The sequence below is a fragment of the Coenobita brevimanus genome, chromosome 24, assembly GCF_032717465.1.
Source record: "Coenobita brevimanus isolate Jiangsu-jjx chromosome 24, ASM3271746v2, whole genome shotgun sequence".
Classification (NCBI taxonomy): domain Eukaryota; kingdom Metazoa; phylum Arthropoda; class Malacostraca; order Decapoda; family Coenobitidae; genus Coenobita; species Coenobita brevimanus.
In genome coordinates this window covers 59,498,889-59,513,731 of record NC_136977.1, presented here as the reverse complement: position 1 = coordinate 59,513,731, position 14,843 = coordinate 59,498,889, and the positions used below count along the sequence as shown (strand labels likewise).

General features: G+C 41.2%; 1 pseudogene; it reads right to left on the bottom strand.

The window, feature by feature from the left end:
- Window positions 1-10,370: 10,370 nt before the first annotated feature.
- LOC145393577 (5S ribosomal RNA) lies at window positions 10,371-10,489 on the bottom strand (annotated as a pseudogene).
- Between the last annotated feature and the right edge of the window lie 4,354 nt (window positions 10,490-14,843).

The window sequence follows — 14,843 nt, the reverse complement described above, 5'->3', positions numbered from 1 at the left end:
AAGGCAAAAAGGAAACCCAAAAGAGGGAGAAACTAGTCAACTGCAAGCCCAATGAAATGGCTCAAACACTCATTCACTTACCATTCAAATCCAAGTATCTTGCACACACACACACACACACACACACACACACACAAAACATGGGGACATCACACATCTTTGCTCACTCCAACACTGATATTTAACCACTGTCATTTACATATTTCTCTCTCTCTCTAATCATAAACCACCACAACCCAATCCAACAGACATCAACACCATCACAAACACCCAAACGATACACAGACCAAGAAAACGCAACAATGAAGGAGAAATATCAACAGCATAGCCTAAGAATAAGCATAATGATGGTTCTAAAATGTATCAACAATTGGCTGTGATGTTGGAGGCCTTGCAACTTTATACAACATAGCCTACCATCATCCAATCCTATGTCACCCCATAAGGAGCGAAGGAAGCCAGGGCTAGGCATACTGCACAAAATAATCTGCTCAACACATAATACTGCTGATTTCTGAGATGCCCTGGGTTGAAAGACGATAGAGACCTGACAGGGAAATTAGTTCTTGCACATGCTTAGGAAAATATGGCAAATGACTGTGTGATTAGAAGTGGTATACCAAAATAGTTCACTCCATTGGGCACCTAACGATCTTTCCATATCTATCTTTCTATCTATCTACACCTCAACTCCCTAATCCATATACTTACAAAATTTCAAACAACTGTAGATGGCATTAGAAGGGCACATTTTCCTATATCATAACAAATAAGAATATATAAAGATAACATGTTACAATTCAACACATACATAACTATAGTCAGTTTATTTCCATCTGACAAAACAAGGCAACTTTTATCATTTCAGTACTAAATCACTGGTGCATAAAATTCAATGGGCCTTAGTGATGAGGTACGGATGAGTCTCCTTGGTTACTAGTCAAATTAACTCTCCAGTCTGACTACACTTGGCCATAATCCAAGCTAAGAAGGTGATGAATCTGTCAGGTCAAAGCAAACTGACTATAGAATAAAGCAACAGAAATAAATGGCTACCAAAAAACATGCCCATATAAACAAACATAGTCAGCCACAGGAAAAACAAAGGTATAAATAACAAAGAGCACAAACCGAACTAAGGCCAAAAGTTCGAATATATGATGGGGAAAAAATATAATTAATCTCTGACCTAAATGAAAGGACTTAACTGGGGATGTTCAATGAAGGGAATCAACTCAGTATGACTGTTATTCTTGGATATAAATGAAGGGACACAACTCAAGATGCTCATTAATCTCTGACACAAATGGATGTTATCTAAGGATGCTTGTAGTCTGTAATTCCTCAGTGCTATTCAAGCCAGTATTTTTTTAAGAGAGAAGAAACTAATGGCTGCAAGAAAAAAATAATCAAAAGACAGCCAAATTCAAGATCCGTTACTTCTGAAATTCCTGCACACATTGCATTTACAAGACTGAAGATCATAGGCAGAGGGAAATACAGATTGAGGAAGAAAATTTCATAGCTGACATTGCATTCAAATGACTGGACGTCATGGGCAGGAGGAAATACAGACTGAGGAAGGCAATTTCATAGTTGACCTGTTGCCAATTAAAATCTTCCAAACAAGGACTAGAGTACATATTGTTTCAGCATATTTTTTTCTGTGCCAGACTGTGTAGTAAATCATAATGACATGGCAATAATAATAATGTAAAAATAACACATCACTACAAGAAAACAGGCATAAAAATATAACACAACCAATATCAATATTTCAGGTACGATAACATATGCAAAACACCTATTTTTTTGGTTTGGTAAAAAAGCACTATGGCTTTTTGCAAAGTCCTTTTATCTGCCACATTTATTTACGATCTTTTGGGCTGATAATACCTGCTGTTGTGGTGGTCCCTGGCTCATTAATACTACTATGACTCACACTCAATGCTGGAGAAACTAAATACCAAAATTTAATAAAAGAAGAGGCAATATGAGCTTTTGGATGAGTTAAGCAATTATCCTTACAACACAGATTACCCTCTAATAATGCTTCAGACATGTGTGCATCTTTCAGCAGTCTACTTTGGAAAATGAAATGTATACTGTACAATCTAAGCAAAATTTCTCACCTCATTTAGCCACATCTTATTCAAGAATCTAGATGATCAGCACACACAGATAAGCTACAAACAACTGACACTGTTTTACTTAGGAAGCAAATACTGTACTGGCAAAAATGCTGACATTGATGCTATGCTGGTTTAGAGAAGTGGTCTGGTTACAGCATTAATACAAAGGAATACAGGACCACAGCAACAGCAGCCCACATTTTACTAATACACAATACAGGGCTGCCCATATATCTGGTATGTTGTTGGCTCAGTCTGCGGGTATGGGGGATGCACTTATTTTGACTACTATATTCAATTATGCTCTGTTTAACTGGGGATATTATTACCATCTTTCCTATGTAAATGCTAACTGAAACAAGACTAATATGGTGCTAGTCATGAAGAAGTACTATGGAAAGAATGTTGGGCCACAGTGCTATCTGCCAGTGAGGGAGGGGAAATGAATTGGCATAAGGACAAAGGACAAAAACTGGTGTGTGTGTGTGTGTGTGTGTGTGTGTGTGTGTGTGTGTGTGTGTGTGGTGTGTGTGTGTGTGTGTGTGTGTGGTGTGTGTGTGTGTGTGTGTGTGTGTGTGTGTGTGTGTGTGTGTGTGTGTGTGTGTGTGTACTAAGATCCCTACTCTACCATATGGAAGTGAAGCTTAACTTACCTTGTGACACCCTATGGAGATCTCAGTCACTCAGCCTCAGTTACACAGTGTCGCTGCATCAATACGTTCTTGCATATACTCTAGCTTGTTGTAGTAGGCAGCAAGAGGTGGTGTATCTCCGATCTTCTGCAGGAGAGCATCTAATTTCAGCTTGTGCAAGTTAACATCTTTGTGTTTCTCCCTTGTATTCATTCTCCGTCTCACTTCTCTCTTCTTTTCCCTCCCTTCTTTTTATTTCCTCTTCCTTCCCATTTTTCCTTTGTCTCCATCCATTTCCCCACTGTCCCTCCACCAACCAGCTTCAGCCTTGTTATAATGAAACTGCTGGCTTTGTTTTGGATCCTTTGATGTGGCAGTATTTTCCCCTCTTGCTATGGAACTTTAAGCTTGGGTAGTACCAGACTCCTCCATAGGGTTAACATGCTGGTCTCACTCCTGGTGGAAGGACACAAGTCAAGGGTGAGAGCAGTGGAAAAGTTATCTGAGAGGAGCATGAGGAGTTACATGAAAAAATAGACTGACAACTGAGGAAGCAAAGAGGCATTGTGGTGCTGATGTGGGTGTGACAAAGTGTTAAGAGAGAAATACCGTACTTTGAGATGGTTTGGCATATGGAGAGGATGGAGAATGAGACTGATTAGGAAAGTGTATGTGTGTGATGTGCAAAGGGAAACTAAGGATAACATGGTGGGATAGAGTGGAGAGAGATATTAGAGGAAGAGATGTGAGTTCGAAGTAGGTCAGCCAAATGGCAGAGAACAGAGTGACATGGAGACGATTTGTCTGTGGCCACCCAATGCGTGATTAATGTGTCTGGTAACAGTTTGGTCAGATAACAGACGAGGTCAAAGGGTATCTGCTGGTGTTGCATGACTTTCTGTAAATATATGCTACCATGGCCTCAATGAAATCTTGGATTTAAAAAAAAAAAAAAAAAAAAAAAATCTTACCAAGAATCAGGCAAATTATGCAACCGTGTGCTATTTTTTTTCCGGAGGTGTATATTAATGATTATTTAATACACAGCTTCTCCCTTCCCTATAAACACTCTAATGCTTGATCTTTTTAAAAACATATCTCTACCTTTGTTCCCATCTCCCCCCTCCCTCCCTTGCTGGATGGTGTAGAGGGTGGCAAAAAGCCTTAATCTTGCCTATCCTTTTCTCACATGTTTGTTAGACCTTTGTAGCCTCATATCCATTTTTTTTTTTTCTCTCTCTCTCTCTCAACAGATAAATTTACTATGTGGCAATTGGCCCCCTGTTATTCCTGCTTCATGAGAACTCCTGTATAAACTTATATAATTCTTCTCTTAACTCCCCATTCACTCTCACAGATGTACAACAGGTGCCCATTCATGTTTCACTGCCAATCTGACAATCCATTCATTAAGACACAGCTTTCTCACAGTCCATTTTTAATATCAACCAAGCAACTCTATCAAATGCTTTCTCCAAATCCACAACCATCATCCACCCACTTGACATAGTTGTGCCTACTTCTTCCTTCCCCTTTCTCATTCTATCTCTGTGTGTCCTCTATTCCTAGTTCTCCCTTTCCTCCCTGTCACTTTTTATTACTTTTCCAGTTCAGGCAGCTCTACAGTAAGTGACAAGCCTCATGGTTTCCTGTAACAGAGAAAACTGTTTACAATGCTGGGTGGTAAACATACAACTAGAAAATGCAGGGGTGTGAAGCCTGCTATGGTGCTCACTACTGTAACTTGGTGGACTGACACAAATCCAGCATCCATCCAGGAACCAAGCCTCCACAATATTTCCTGCGTCTTGCTGTGGCAAGGTGCTGTCAGCTACAATGGTACATCGGTACACTGCACAAGATGACCCTGCAGAAGCAGCTGCTTGTTTCTGATTGATGAGTTTGTTCAGCCAGATGACTACAGTATAGGGTTGATCAATAATAACAACAGTTTTTAATCTGTTATTTCTTCTGCAGCTGTTAGGCAATGAACATTCCTTTCTACTTGCCCTCTCCCTAACCATGTTCTTAATGACACTTTCCATAATGTCAGTTTTCTGATCTAACAGCTTCAACACTTTCAGTATATACAATCAAAAAAGTATCTCCACACAGGTGACTCATAGTTTCAAGAAGCACTGCTGCTGTTTACATTTCTTTATATGGCAAACAGTTCTGAATGACAGTGAATATAACAAGAAGTGTTGATGACATAGCAGGCCTACAGATAAATGAAAAGTAATTAGAGAATATTTTCAGACTGTTCATCCACTGTTTCAACATGTAAAGATGGGAAAATGTTAAGTTAAATTTTAATTGTGTGGACCATCAAACCTTCCAATTCTGTGCTGGTGGGTCTTGCACTGGCTCAACACTGCAAAGTCCCACATTGTCCCAGTGAAATTCCTCATTCTGCTTCTCTTTGGAACTCTCCTCCGTAGATCAGTACTCCCCCCACTCCCTCACACCTCAACTCACAGAAGTTCAAGTCCAAGTACTGTATTACAGAGTCGCTAGGAATGGAGGACACCTGTAGCTCTGTGCATGGAATGTATGGATTTATTTTCCTATACTCTATTTAATTTGGTTTTCCTTCCACTGCTCATCTTAAAGAGAAAAAAGTGCTATCTTCCTTTTTAACATCCAGCATTCCTGTACCATCCCTGATGGGCTTTTCACTGGCCATTTGCTGATTTTCTTTGGTCATATGCTTTGTCACTTATTACCTCATTTCTTCCTCCTGTATCATTTTGCTCCATTTTTATCTCATTCCTTCCTCCCACATCATTTAACTATTATTTTTATTATCTTCCTTCCTCCATTATGATTTCAACTGTCAGCTACAGTATTTCATTCTGTCCTAGTTTTTCCCCTTCCTTCCAAACCCTACATTTGGCCACCAGGTACAACTCCCAATCTGTAAGTAATCGTAAAGTTGGGGGGAATAATGGATCAATAAATAGTTAGGCAGATAAATAGGTAGATTGCCAGATGAATAAATGGACAGCTTGAGAGGCAGACTGACTGATGGACACATATAGAGAGATTTTTAAACTGCAGTGTTCTTCTTTGTACTGTATCTTGGACTTTTGAGCCTGTAACAAGCTTTTCATAAACTATCCTGAGATATAAGGGCAGCGTATCATCTGGGTAACCACACTGAACACCCCTATGTACTCATTTTGCCTTTTGTATTACTCTCCCTCACTCTCTCCCTGGTGCTAACAGGCTGGCAGCTTCATACCAGCATTGCCAACCACTCTGCCACCCATACAAGGAAGATGAAATGAAGGAGTTAAGGGTGGACCAACATGTGCCACTGATTGCACAATACTGTACTATGAACAAGAAAAATAAAAAGGGGCCCTGGTGACAGGTGTTAATGATTATGGGGCAAAGGTACAACAGAAGTGTGACTGAAAAGGTATGAAGGGCAATTTTATGATAGACTTGTGTGGATTTTTTTAATGCAAGGAAGAAAGAACCAAAGGTTAGATCAAAAATAATAAATAAATAAATAAATAAAAACAAGATATGTCAAATTCAGGATCTGTTCATTTTGAGATGCCTGGACACACTGTATTTAAAAGATTAGAGGGATGCTTTCTTGGGGTGACACTCAACAACCTGTGGACTCCACTGCCTGGTAATACAAACATCCCTCAACTCCCTACTTATCTCCCTATTTCATACATACTCTTTACAGCACTCAACAGCTTCCCATTTACTCCATGTACCCTTAATATTTTCCACATTCCATATCTATCCACTCTGTCAAAATTTTTGCTACCGGTATGCTTTCTCCACATCCGTGAAGGCAGCATACAACTTCTCCTTCTCAAGAAACTTTATCACTAAAGACCTATGGATGAATATCTGATCTACACAACCTCTTCCCTTCCTAAAACCTCCCTGCTCTTCTCCAACTAATTCCTGTTATTTCCCTAACTGCCAATAAGTATCCTACTGTACCATATCCCTTTCCTATTACACTAAGATGACAAATGCCATTATGATTACCACACACTTTTTTCCCCTTTTCCTTTGTACGGGGGGATAATTATACAGTATCTGATTTCCAATCCTCTGAAAATCTGCCTTCCTCCCAGGCCAATCTGCACATCTTCCATATCCATTCTAAGTATACCAGTACTTTCCCCCATGATGCATCATTTCACCACACACCCCATCAATTCCTGGGTATTTCTCCACTTTGACCTTCTTCACTGCTTCTGCTACTTCCATCCTACTGATATCTTCTCCCTTCTCAATCTAAATAAAATACTTTCATAACACTTTTTAAGCAGTCATTTCTCATGAATAACGGCAACCGAAATTTAGCCTTCCCTTACAATAAAATTGTGGCTGCATCTCTGATTTGTTTAAGAAGGCAGTTAAACCACCTGGTTGTATCAGTACTACAACATGAAGGCTACTGTATACACAACTAGGTCATGGAAGAGGAGGAATACAAGCAGCTGATGAAAGAGTGTAGGTATTATTTCAAAATTATACCCAACCAAGAAAGACTGAAAATAATATGTTCATCATTTTTTTATTTTACACAATCATTTGATACACTGGGTGGTAACCTTATAACCAACCAATACAGTACATGTTTCCTACATGTCTACGGGTTGGATGGCGGAAGGTTAGTGCCCCTCTCTGGATAACACCTAACTAAAAAGATATACAAAATGCCTTGGACCACGACAGACCAACAGGTGACAACCAAGTACCAGACAAAGGACATGGTACGGATTGCAATGTGGAATGTAAGGGAGGAACGACGAGGTGAAAGAGAGAGATTGTCCGTGTGCTTGGGAGTGCAATAGTGGACATATGGGGACTGACAGAGAAAATGAAGAGGTAAGAGTGTGAGAGAGAGGGAGTATGGATGGGGCATAATGTGCTGGGGTAGGTGAAAATGAGAGAGCAAATGAGGGTGTATGTACTGTTGTGAGCAAGAGACAGGAGGGGAATATAAAAGAGTATGGATCAGCGGGTTCAAGGATTATGTGGGTAAGACTGAAAATAGGAATACAAATGTGGGTGATTGTATGCATAGGCTATATGAGCCAACGGAAGACCGTGCAAGCAGAGCGAAAAAAGAGTTCTGGGCAAATGTGGAAGTGTGCTCGGAAAAGTTTGAAAGGAATGAGTGTTTTCTGATTGGAGATATGAATGGAAAAGTAGGGAATGCAAAGGTGCATGGAGTAGCTGGTGAGTGCAGTGTGCCTGCAGAAGTGGGTAGGAATGGCAGTGCTATAGTGGACATTTGTAAAGGAAGGGGGTTGGTGATAGCCAATACAGTACTCTCTTTAGGCTCAAAATGAACCATAGGTATATGTGGCGAGTTATGAGAAGGGTGGGTGGTGAACTAAATGAATGGAAGGCAATGACTGATTGTGTGGATGAGAGAATGAGAAGGTATGTAATGGATGCACGAGCAAATACAGGCTGAAGGGGTGGACTTTCTGACCACCACTTGGTGATGGTGAAAGTCAAGGTATAAATGTGATGAATGAATACAAGGAGAGGAGGACAAGAGGAAGCTGTCCATACAAAAAGGGTAGATAGGTTGCAAGAGGATGGAGAAAAGGCAAAATATAAGAGAGAAGCAGAGAAGCGACCGGGTAAATATGATTTGGAGCAGATGGAGGAAGTAGATGATGTGTGCAAGGTATTCACACAAGTCTGCTGAGCTTGTGCGGTGGTGCGTGGGGTGAAGCGATGACGAGAGAGAATGCCAGTAACAGCATGATGGAATGAAGAGGTGAGACAAGCTGTGGAACAAAAGACAAAAGCATATAGTGTGGATGGGAGGCAGAGGCACGGAGAAAGCTGAGAGACAAAAGAGAGAGAGGTATGCAGAGAAGGAGAGAGAGATGAAAAGATTAGTAAGAGTAAGAAGAGAGTGGATGAGGAATCTGGAAGGAATCTGAGTGTAAAGTGGAGTGGATGTAAGAAAATGTTCTGAATGGAGGTAAAGATAGTTAGACAGGGTGTTAAAAGAAGGTAGCTGGGGGGTGAAATATAAAAATGATAGACTGATTGCGGAGAAAAGTGAGCAGATGGAAAGAACACTAAGGAACTATTAAACACAAAGAATGAAAGTAATGTGAGTATAAGTGGCTGGGGAATGGCTGGGAGGAGGAGGAAAGTGAGATGAGAGGAAGTAGGATGGAAGTAGTGGAAGCAGTGAAGAAAGTCAAAATGGTGAAAGCCCCAGGTACTGATGGTGTGTGTGGTGAAATGATGAAGCATGGGGGAGAGACAGTAACAGAACTGATATGGAAGATGTGCAGATTGGCCTAGGAGGAAAGTAGAGTCTCAGAGGTTTGGAAGTCAGGTATAATTACCGGGTATTTCCCTGTACAAAAGAAAAGAGGAAAGAGAAGACAGACAGAATTTTTAAGAATTCTCTATACACCCATTGCAAATATATTTTTTGGGAGTTATTTGATAAGGTGGGTGAAGAGTTATCCAGGGGTTTATAGCCCCTGTAGAGGCGTTGCCGGGTAGTACAACATTATCCTAAAAATTGCATTATCCAACAGGATCTTGGCTGAATTACTGTACAATTGAAAAACGAGGGACTACTGTAATTCCAAAAATTTACCATGACCTAAAACATCTACATCCAGAATGCTGAGCTGTACCATCTGATTAACAGCTATTAGTCACAAGAAAAAAAAATGCCATGGCAGAATGCAAGCAAAATTAAGTTGCCCTCCTGCAGTCCACCATTCTCCTTTCGGTGCTTTGGGAGGGGACTGACGGACATGTGTATGATTGGGCTGATCCACCACATGAAGGTGTTTTTATCCAGCACTATAAATGAATAAACAAGCTATCGGTAATGTGGGCTGAAGCTTACCAAGGGGCCTACCTGGCTACAGAGTTTGTATCTTTCAGTCTTCAAAATATTACATAAGATACCAAAATTACCTAACCCCAACAGATTTTACAAAACCTCTATAATATATGTAGGTGCCCAAGCTAATTAAAATGTACCAAAAACAGCGGAAAGCATTAATTAAAATAAGTCATCCACTTTACCTGCAATATGGCGTCGGTGGGAAGCGGTAAAAGATCGCAATTCGTAGCATGCCTCACGACCACTGGCTCTGACGTCACGGCGAGGGTGATAGAAAACGCGATGTTGGTAGACTAACGTATATATTTGATGTGAGCTTTGCAAGAGTAGGAGTGAATAATAAATTAAACCATCCTGATTAAAATGTACGAATATTAAATAGTTAAGCTATCAGAATAAAAATGCAGTATATGTTGACAACCAACCGAAAGACAAAATCGTGTTAGCCACATTCACGTAACAATAATTACTTTAATGAGTTTATCAATACAGGATAGATACATATAAAAGTAGCCAACCAAATACAAACTACATCTTTTTATCAACAGGCATTAAGCAAATAACATTGTAATGACATTACCATACTATTTTGGATCATAGATTCATTCATTCATTGCCAGAAGCCATGTATCCCAAACGGGGTGGCCGAGGGCTTAGAGTTAATTGTTTTACAGGGAGGGGCACTAATCCTCCACCAACCCCACTTGACACGTAGGGAGAACGTTTTGCCAGCAGCATCTGGTGTTCCCAGGTGGTCACCCATCCAAGTACTAACCAGACCCAACGTTGCTTAACTTCACTGATCGGACGGGAAGCGGTGTACTCAACGTGGTATGGTACTCAGTGAAATCGTTGATAACTTTATGCCAAACTCGTTTACAGTTCAGCTACATATACGACTTACAAAAAGAATTGCTTCTTCAGTTCCTGAGCACTTCGAAGAAAGTGCTTGCCGATGATTGACATTTTCTTTGTTATTAAGTAATAATCTGTAAAGATACCACTGCAGGGTGCAGGAAGACAGTGTTCAATGACGTATTCTTCCTTGTTTGAAATACAGTTGGCCGATATTACACCCAAACATTAAATATTCATTGGCTTAACTATGCTCAATATTAACCCAAAAATAATCCTCCCCAAGGCAGTGCGTCAAGTCCAAGGACACCCTGTACTGTAGATGCAACAGCGGTCAAACCACTGGTGGCGTAGAGGGTCTAAGTGCAAAGGTTTGGTTTGAGTATACTGTTTACATAAAGTCACTCAAGGATGAACAGCTGGTTGTTCTTTTCCTTACGTGACTGGAATGAGTAGCCTAGCTTGGAGCCTAATTACGCTTCTAAGGTAGCAATAAAAGGATAGACCCAGGAAAAAGACCTGTTCTGCCTTACCTCATGATATCTCCTGCCACATGACGTATCTCTGCACATGAACAGGACTGGGTAGGGCAGGGCAGGACAAAAAGGAAAGGCAGGGCAAGGTAAGGCAGGATATTACATGTCAGGGCAGGGCGGACTAGGACAGGACAGGGCAAAGTTCAGTATTAAAATGGCAGTTTTCTTTGACGCTATCTTCTAAGAAAACAAAATCTTTATTGGTAATTGTACTAAAATTTGCTCAAAGTTCATACGCTCTGCATTAATTGGGCCTAAATTTGCTATATCTCTATCCTGAATTTCTAGCAGCTATAAACAGAAGAGATTAATACTAGAACGCGGTGCTACTCATGAAAAGGTGCCATGGAAAGGCCGCTGAGCGGCAATTTTGTTTTATTCTGCCGTTGAGGAGCGGGGGAAAAAAAAAAAACTGCAAGATGAAAATCTGCCAAATTACAGTGATAGTACACTCTGGCGAGGGAACAGTAATATATATATATATATATTTAAAAAGTTTGAGGAAAAGTGGTATGAGGATGTGGTATAAGGATGAGTGCGAGGATGAGTAGGCCTATATTGGTTGAGGTGTGAAGATGAGGATGAGAATGAGGATGAGGCGTGAAGTTGAGGATGAGGTGTGAAGTTGTGGATGAGGTGTGAGAATGATGATTAATTGTGAGGAAAGGAGACTGAGGATTATATTAATGCTTATCTTTCCTTCGACTACGACACGCAACAACTGAACCTACATCCAGGTCCCAAACCGTACTGTTAACACTGGCATGGGAGAATGCAAAATTTGTCCCGGGGACCGAACCCGAGTTTTTTTAGGTTGTTGATTCTGTGCTAATTCTTTTAATTTCCTTCACTTCCGAACTCATCTTTCGTTTTCTAACCTTACTGTGTCTCTCTTAAGCTCTGCCACCTCGATACTTCTCCGTTAAAATATCTTCTGTTTTCACGTCCCTCTCACCTTGCTTTTCCACATCTTCTGTCTCTCTCTTGCCGCCCATCTCTCTCACTCTTACTTTCATTCTCAACGCCTTCCATCACTCTTACTTTCACTTTTTCCTCGTTCTCCTCTCACTCAAATAATTTTGAAGCAATACTAATTAAGAAATCCAGCTCCTAAATGCACCACACGACCCACACCCACACACACAAAAAAAGTAACAGTTACTCAGGCGTGCTCCATTAGCAGACATTCTAGGAGAGATGCCTGTGGCGTGCGGAGTGCCTTTGTGTGGAAATGAGGGAAAGATACGCCGAACGGGAACCGCAAACTGCCTTCCGTGCTTTCCACCGTGCACCTGGTCTGAGATTCACACACACACACAGATTACGATAATTTCCCCCTTGTATCTAATTAAGATTTCCCTTGTAACTAAGTGCCAGGAAACGTGACACTCACACTGGTGAAGAACGCTGTGAAGCGGCTGACAAACGGGAAAGCAGCTGGAGCTGATGAGGTGTGTGTAGAGATGATTAAGTGTAGTGGTGAAAGCGGAATGAAGTACTTGTTGGAGATATGTAAGAAGGTATGTATGAGTGAAACTGTGCCAGCAGAGTGGAAAAATGCTGTGACTGAACCCCTGTAAAAAAATAAGAGGTGAGCGAAGTGAGTGCAAGAATTATTGTGGCATAAGTTTGTTGAGTGCGGAAAGGAAGGTATATGAAAGAACTATTACAAAGCAATAGACCTATCAGTAGCCCTAGTGCGGGATGAACAGGGTGACTTTAGGAGTAGCAGAGGATATGTGAATCAAATATCTGCAGTAAGACAGATAGTGGAGAAGGCTTGTCAGAAGGACAATATACTATAAGGTGTTTCTGGCATTCAGGGATCTGGAAAAAGCATACGACAAAGTAGGCAGAGAAAGATTGTGGAAGGTTTTGCGCATGCACGGTGTAGTTGGTAAGCTGCTAGGTGCCGTCAAGAGTTTTTATGATGGTAGTGAAGTTGCTGAAGCATGTGTAAGGGTAAATGGGGATCTAAGTGAATGGTTCACGATCAGTGTGGGCGTGCGACAAGGTTGTGTGACGTCCCCATGGTTGTTCAATATACTGTATATATGGATGGGGTGATGAGTGAAATAAAAACACGAGTAAAGGAGAAAGGGATGGCGTTGGTAATAAATGGTGATGGACGGAATATCTCAAATTTGTTGTATGCTGATGATACAATACTACTGCAAATACCGAACAATAACTTAGAAGACTAATGCAGAGTTTTGCTGATGTCAGTGAGCGTCGTGCCTTGAGAGTAAACGTAGAAAAGAGTAATGTGATGGTTATTGAGAGAGGTGACTCCCAGTGTGATCTTGCAGTGAGTGGAGAGACTGGAATTGGTGCGAGAGTTCAAATACTTGGGTACAGTGATAGAAAAGAAAGAAAAATGTGGTAAAGAAGTGGAAATTAGAGTGACACAAGGAAGGAAAGGAGTTGGTGCTATGAAGGCCTTGATAAGAAGCAGAGGCTTGTTTGTCGCAGCTGCACGAAGACTACATGAAGAAGTGTTAGTGCAAAATTTAGCATATGTATGTGAGCCTATGGTGTGGCATGAAAGTGAAAAGCCAAGAGTAACAGCAGTGGAGATGGGACTACTGAGAAATGTATGTGGAGTACAGAGGGTGGATAGGATACGAATTAATGTGATTCGTGACAGCTGTGGAGTGAGGGAGTCTGTGGACACCAGAATCGAAGAGAGTGTATTGAGCTGATGTGGTCATGTGGAGAGAATGGATAACAACTGAGTGGTGAAAAAGGTATATCTGAGCGAATTTGAAGGAGGGAGGAGTCGAGGTAGGCCAAGGATAAGGTGGGGGGGATATGGTGGATGCACAGTGTAGAAACTCAATGAGTGTATGGGGAAGGGAGGTATGGAAGTTGGTAAGGCCAGGGAACTGAGAAGAGATCGAGCTAGCTAGATAAATGTTGTGAGAGGAAGTGCATGATAAGAGATTTGGCACCCTTTTTTTAACGTGACAGCGCGCAGCGTCCGGATTGACTCTATTGGACATGTTTATGTGAAGCTGCAGAATGTGGTGAATGTTTTTGGCGTATCAGATAGAGCCAGGATTCCGGGGACTTGAATGATGAGTGAATGGAAGCGTGGCCCATTGGATTGGGAAAACTCGGGCTGTCTGAACGTTGCTACTCCTCACCCTGCCCTAGGGTGGGAAAAGAGGTCCGGATGATGATGAACTAAGATTTGGGTTTACAGAAAAACTTAAAGATGTAAGAAGATTCTGTATTGCCTTCTCTTTGCCCTCCCTACCAAAGAGAAATCTAAATTACGACAGGGGATGGATCATAATTTTGTCTATAAATCTCACCAGTGATCCGAGGGTGTAGTGACAGACGTGACTGAGGTAAGCGGCAGGCACAGGTTCCACCGTCATTGTCTGGTGCAGTACCTACGACCCCCTCAGAACATGCTCAACCCGACACAACTCTCCCGCAAATGTACAGAAACCACCAAATCCACTTTATCCCGCTGCTACTTTCTTTTTGCAGTATGTTCTTCGTGGTTACAGTAATTTATACACCCACCTTTCAGTGTGATTAGTATGCAACTATAGGCCTCTGAAAGTGTCACACTGCACAGGGGAAGGCAAGTTCTCAGTATTTGTTGGACATTCGTGGAACAACTATGGTTATTATATTTGACCAGCATTAATCCTGCCTTAGAAAATGTACCTTGCAACGGTACAGGCAAGCCAGGCACATATCTCTTCATCCATGCTTCAGAAATCGTCCTAAAAAAATGGGAGCTCGTCCTCCCCTTAACGACATATGGTTTAATATACGGAGTTAGTATCTTCAG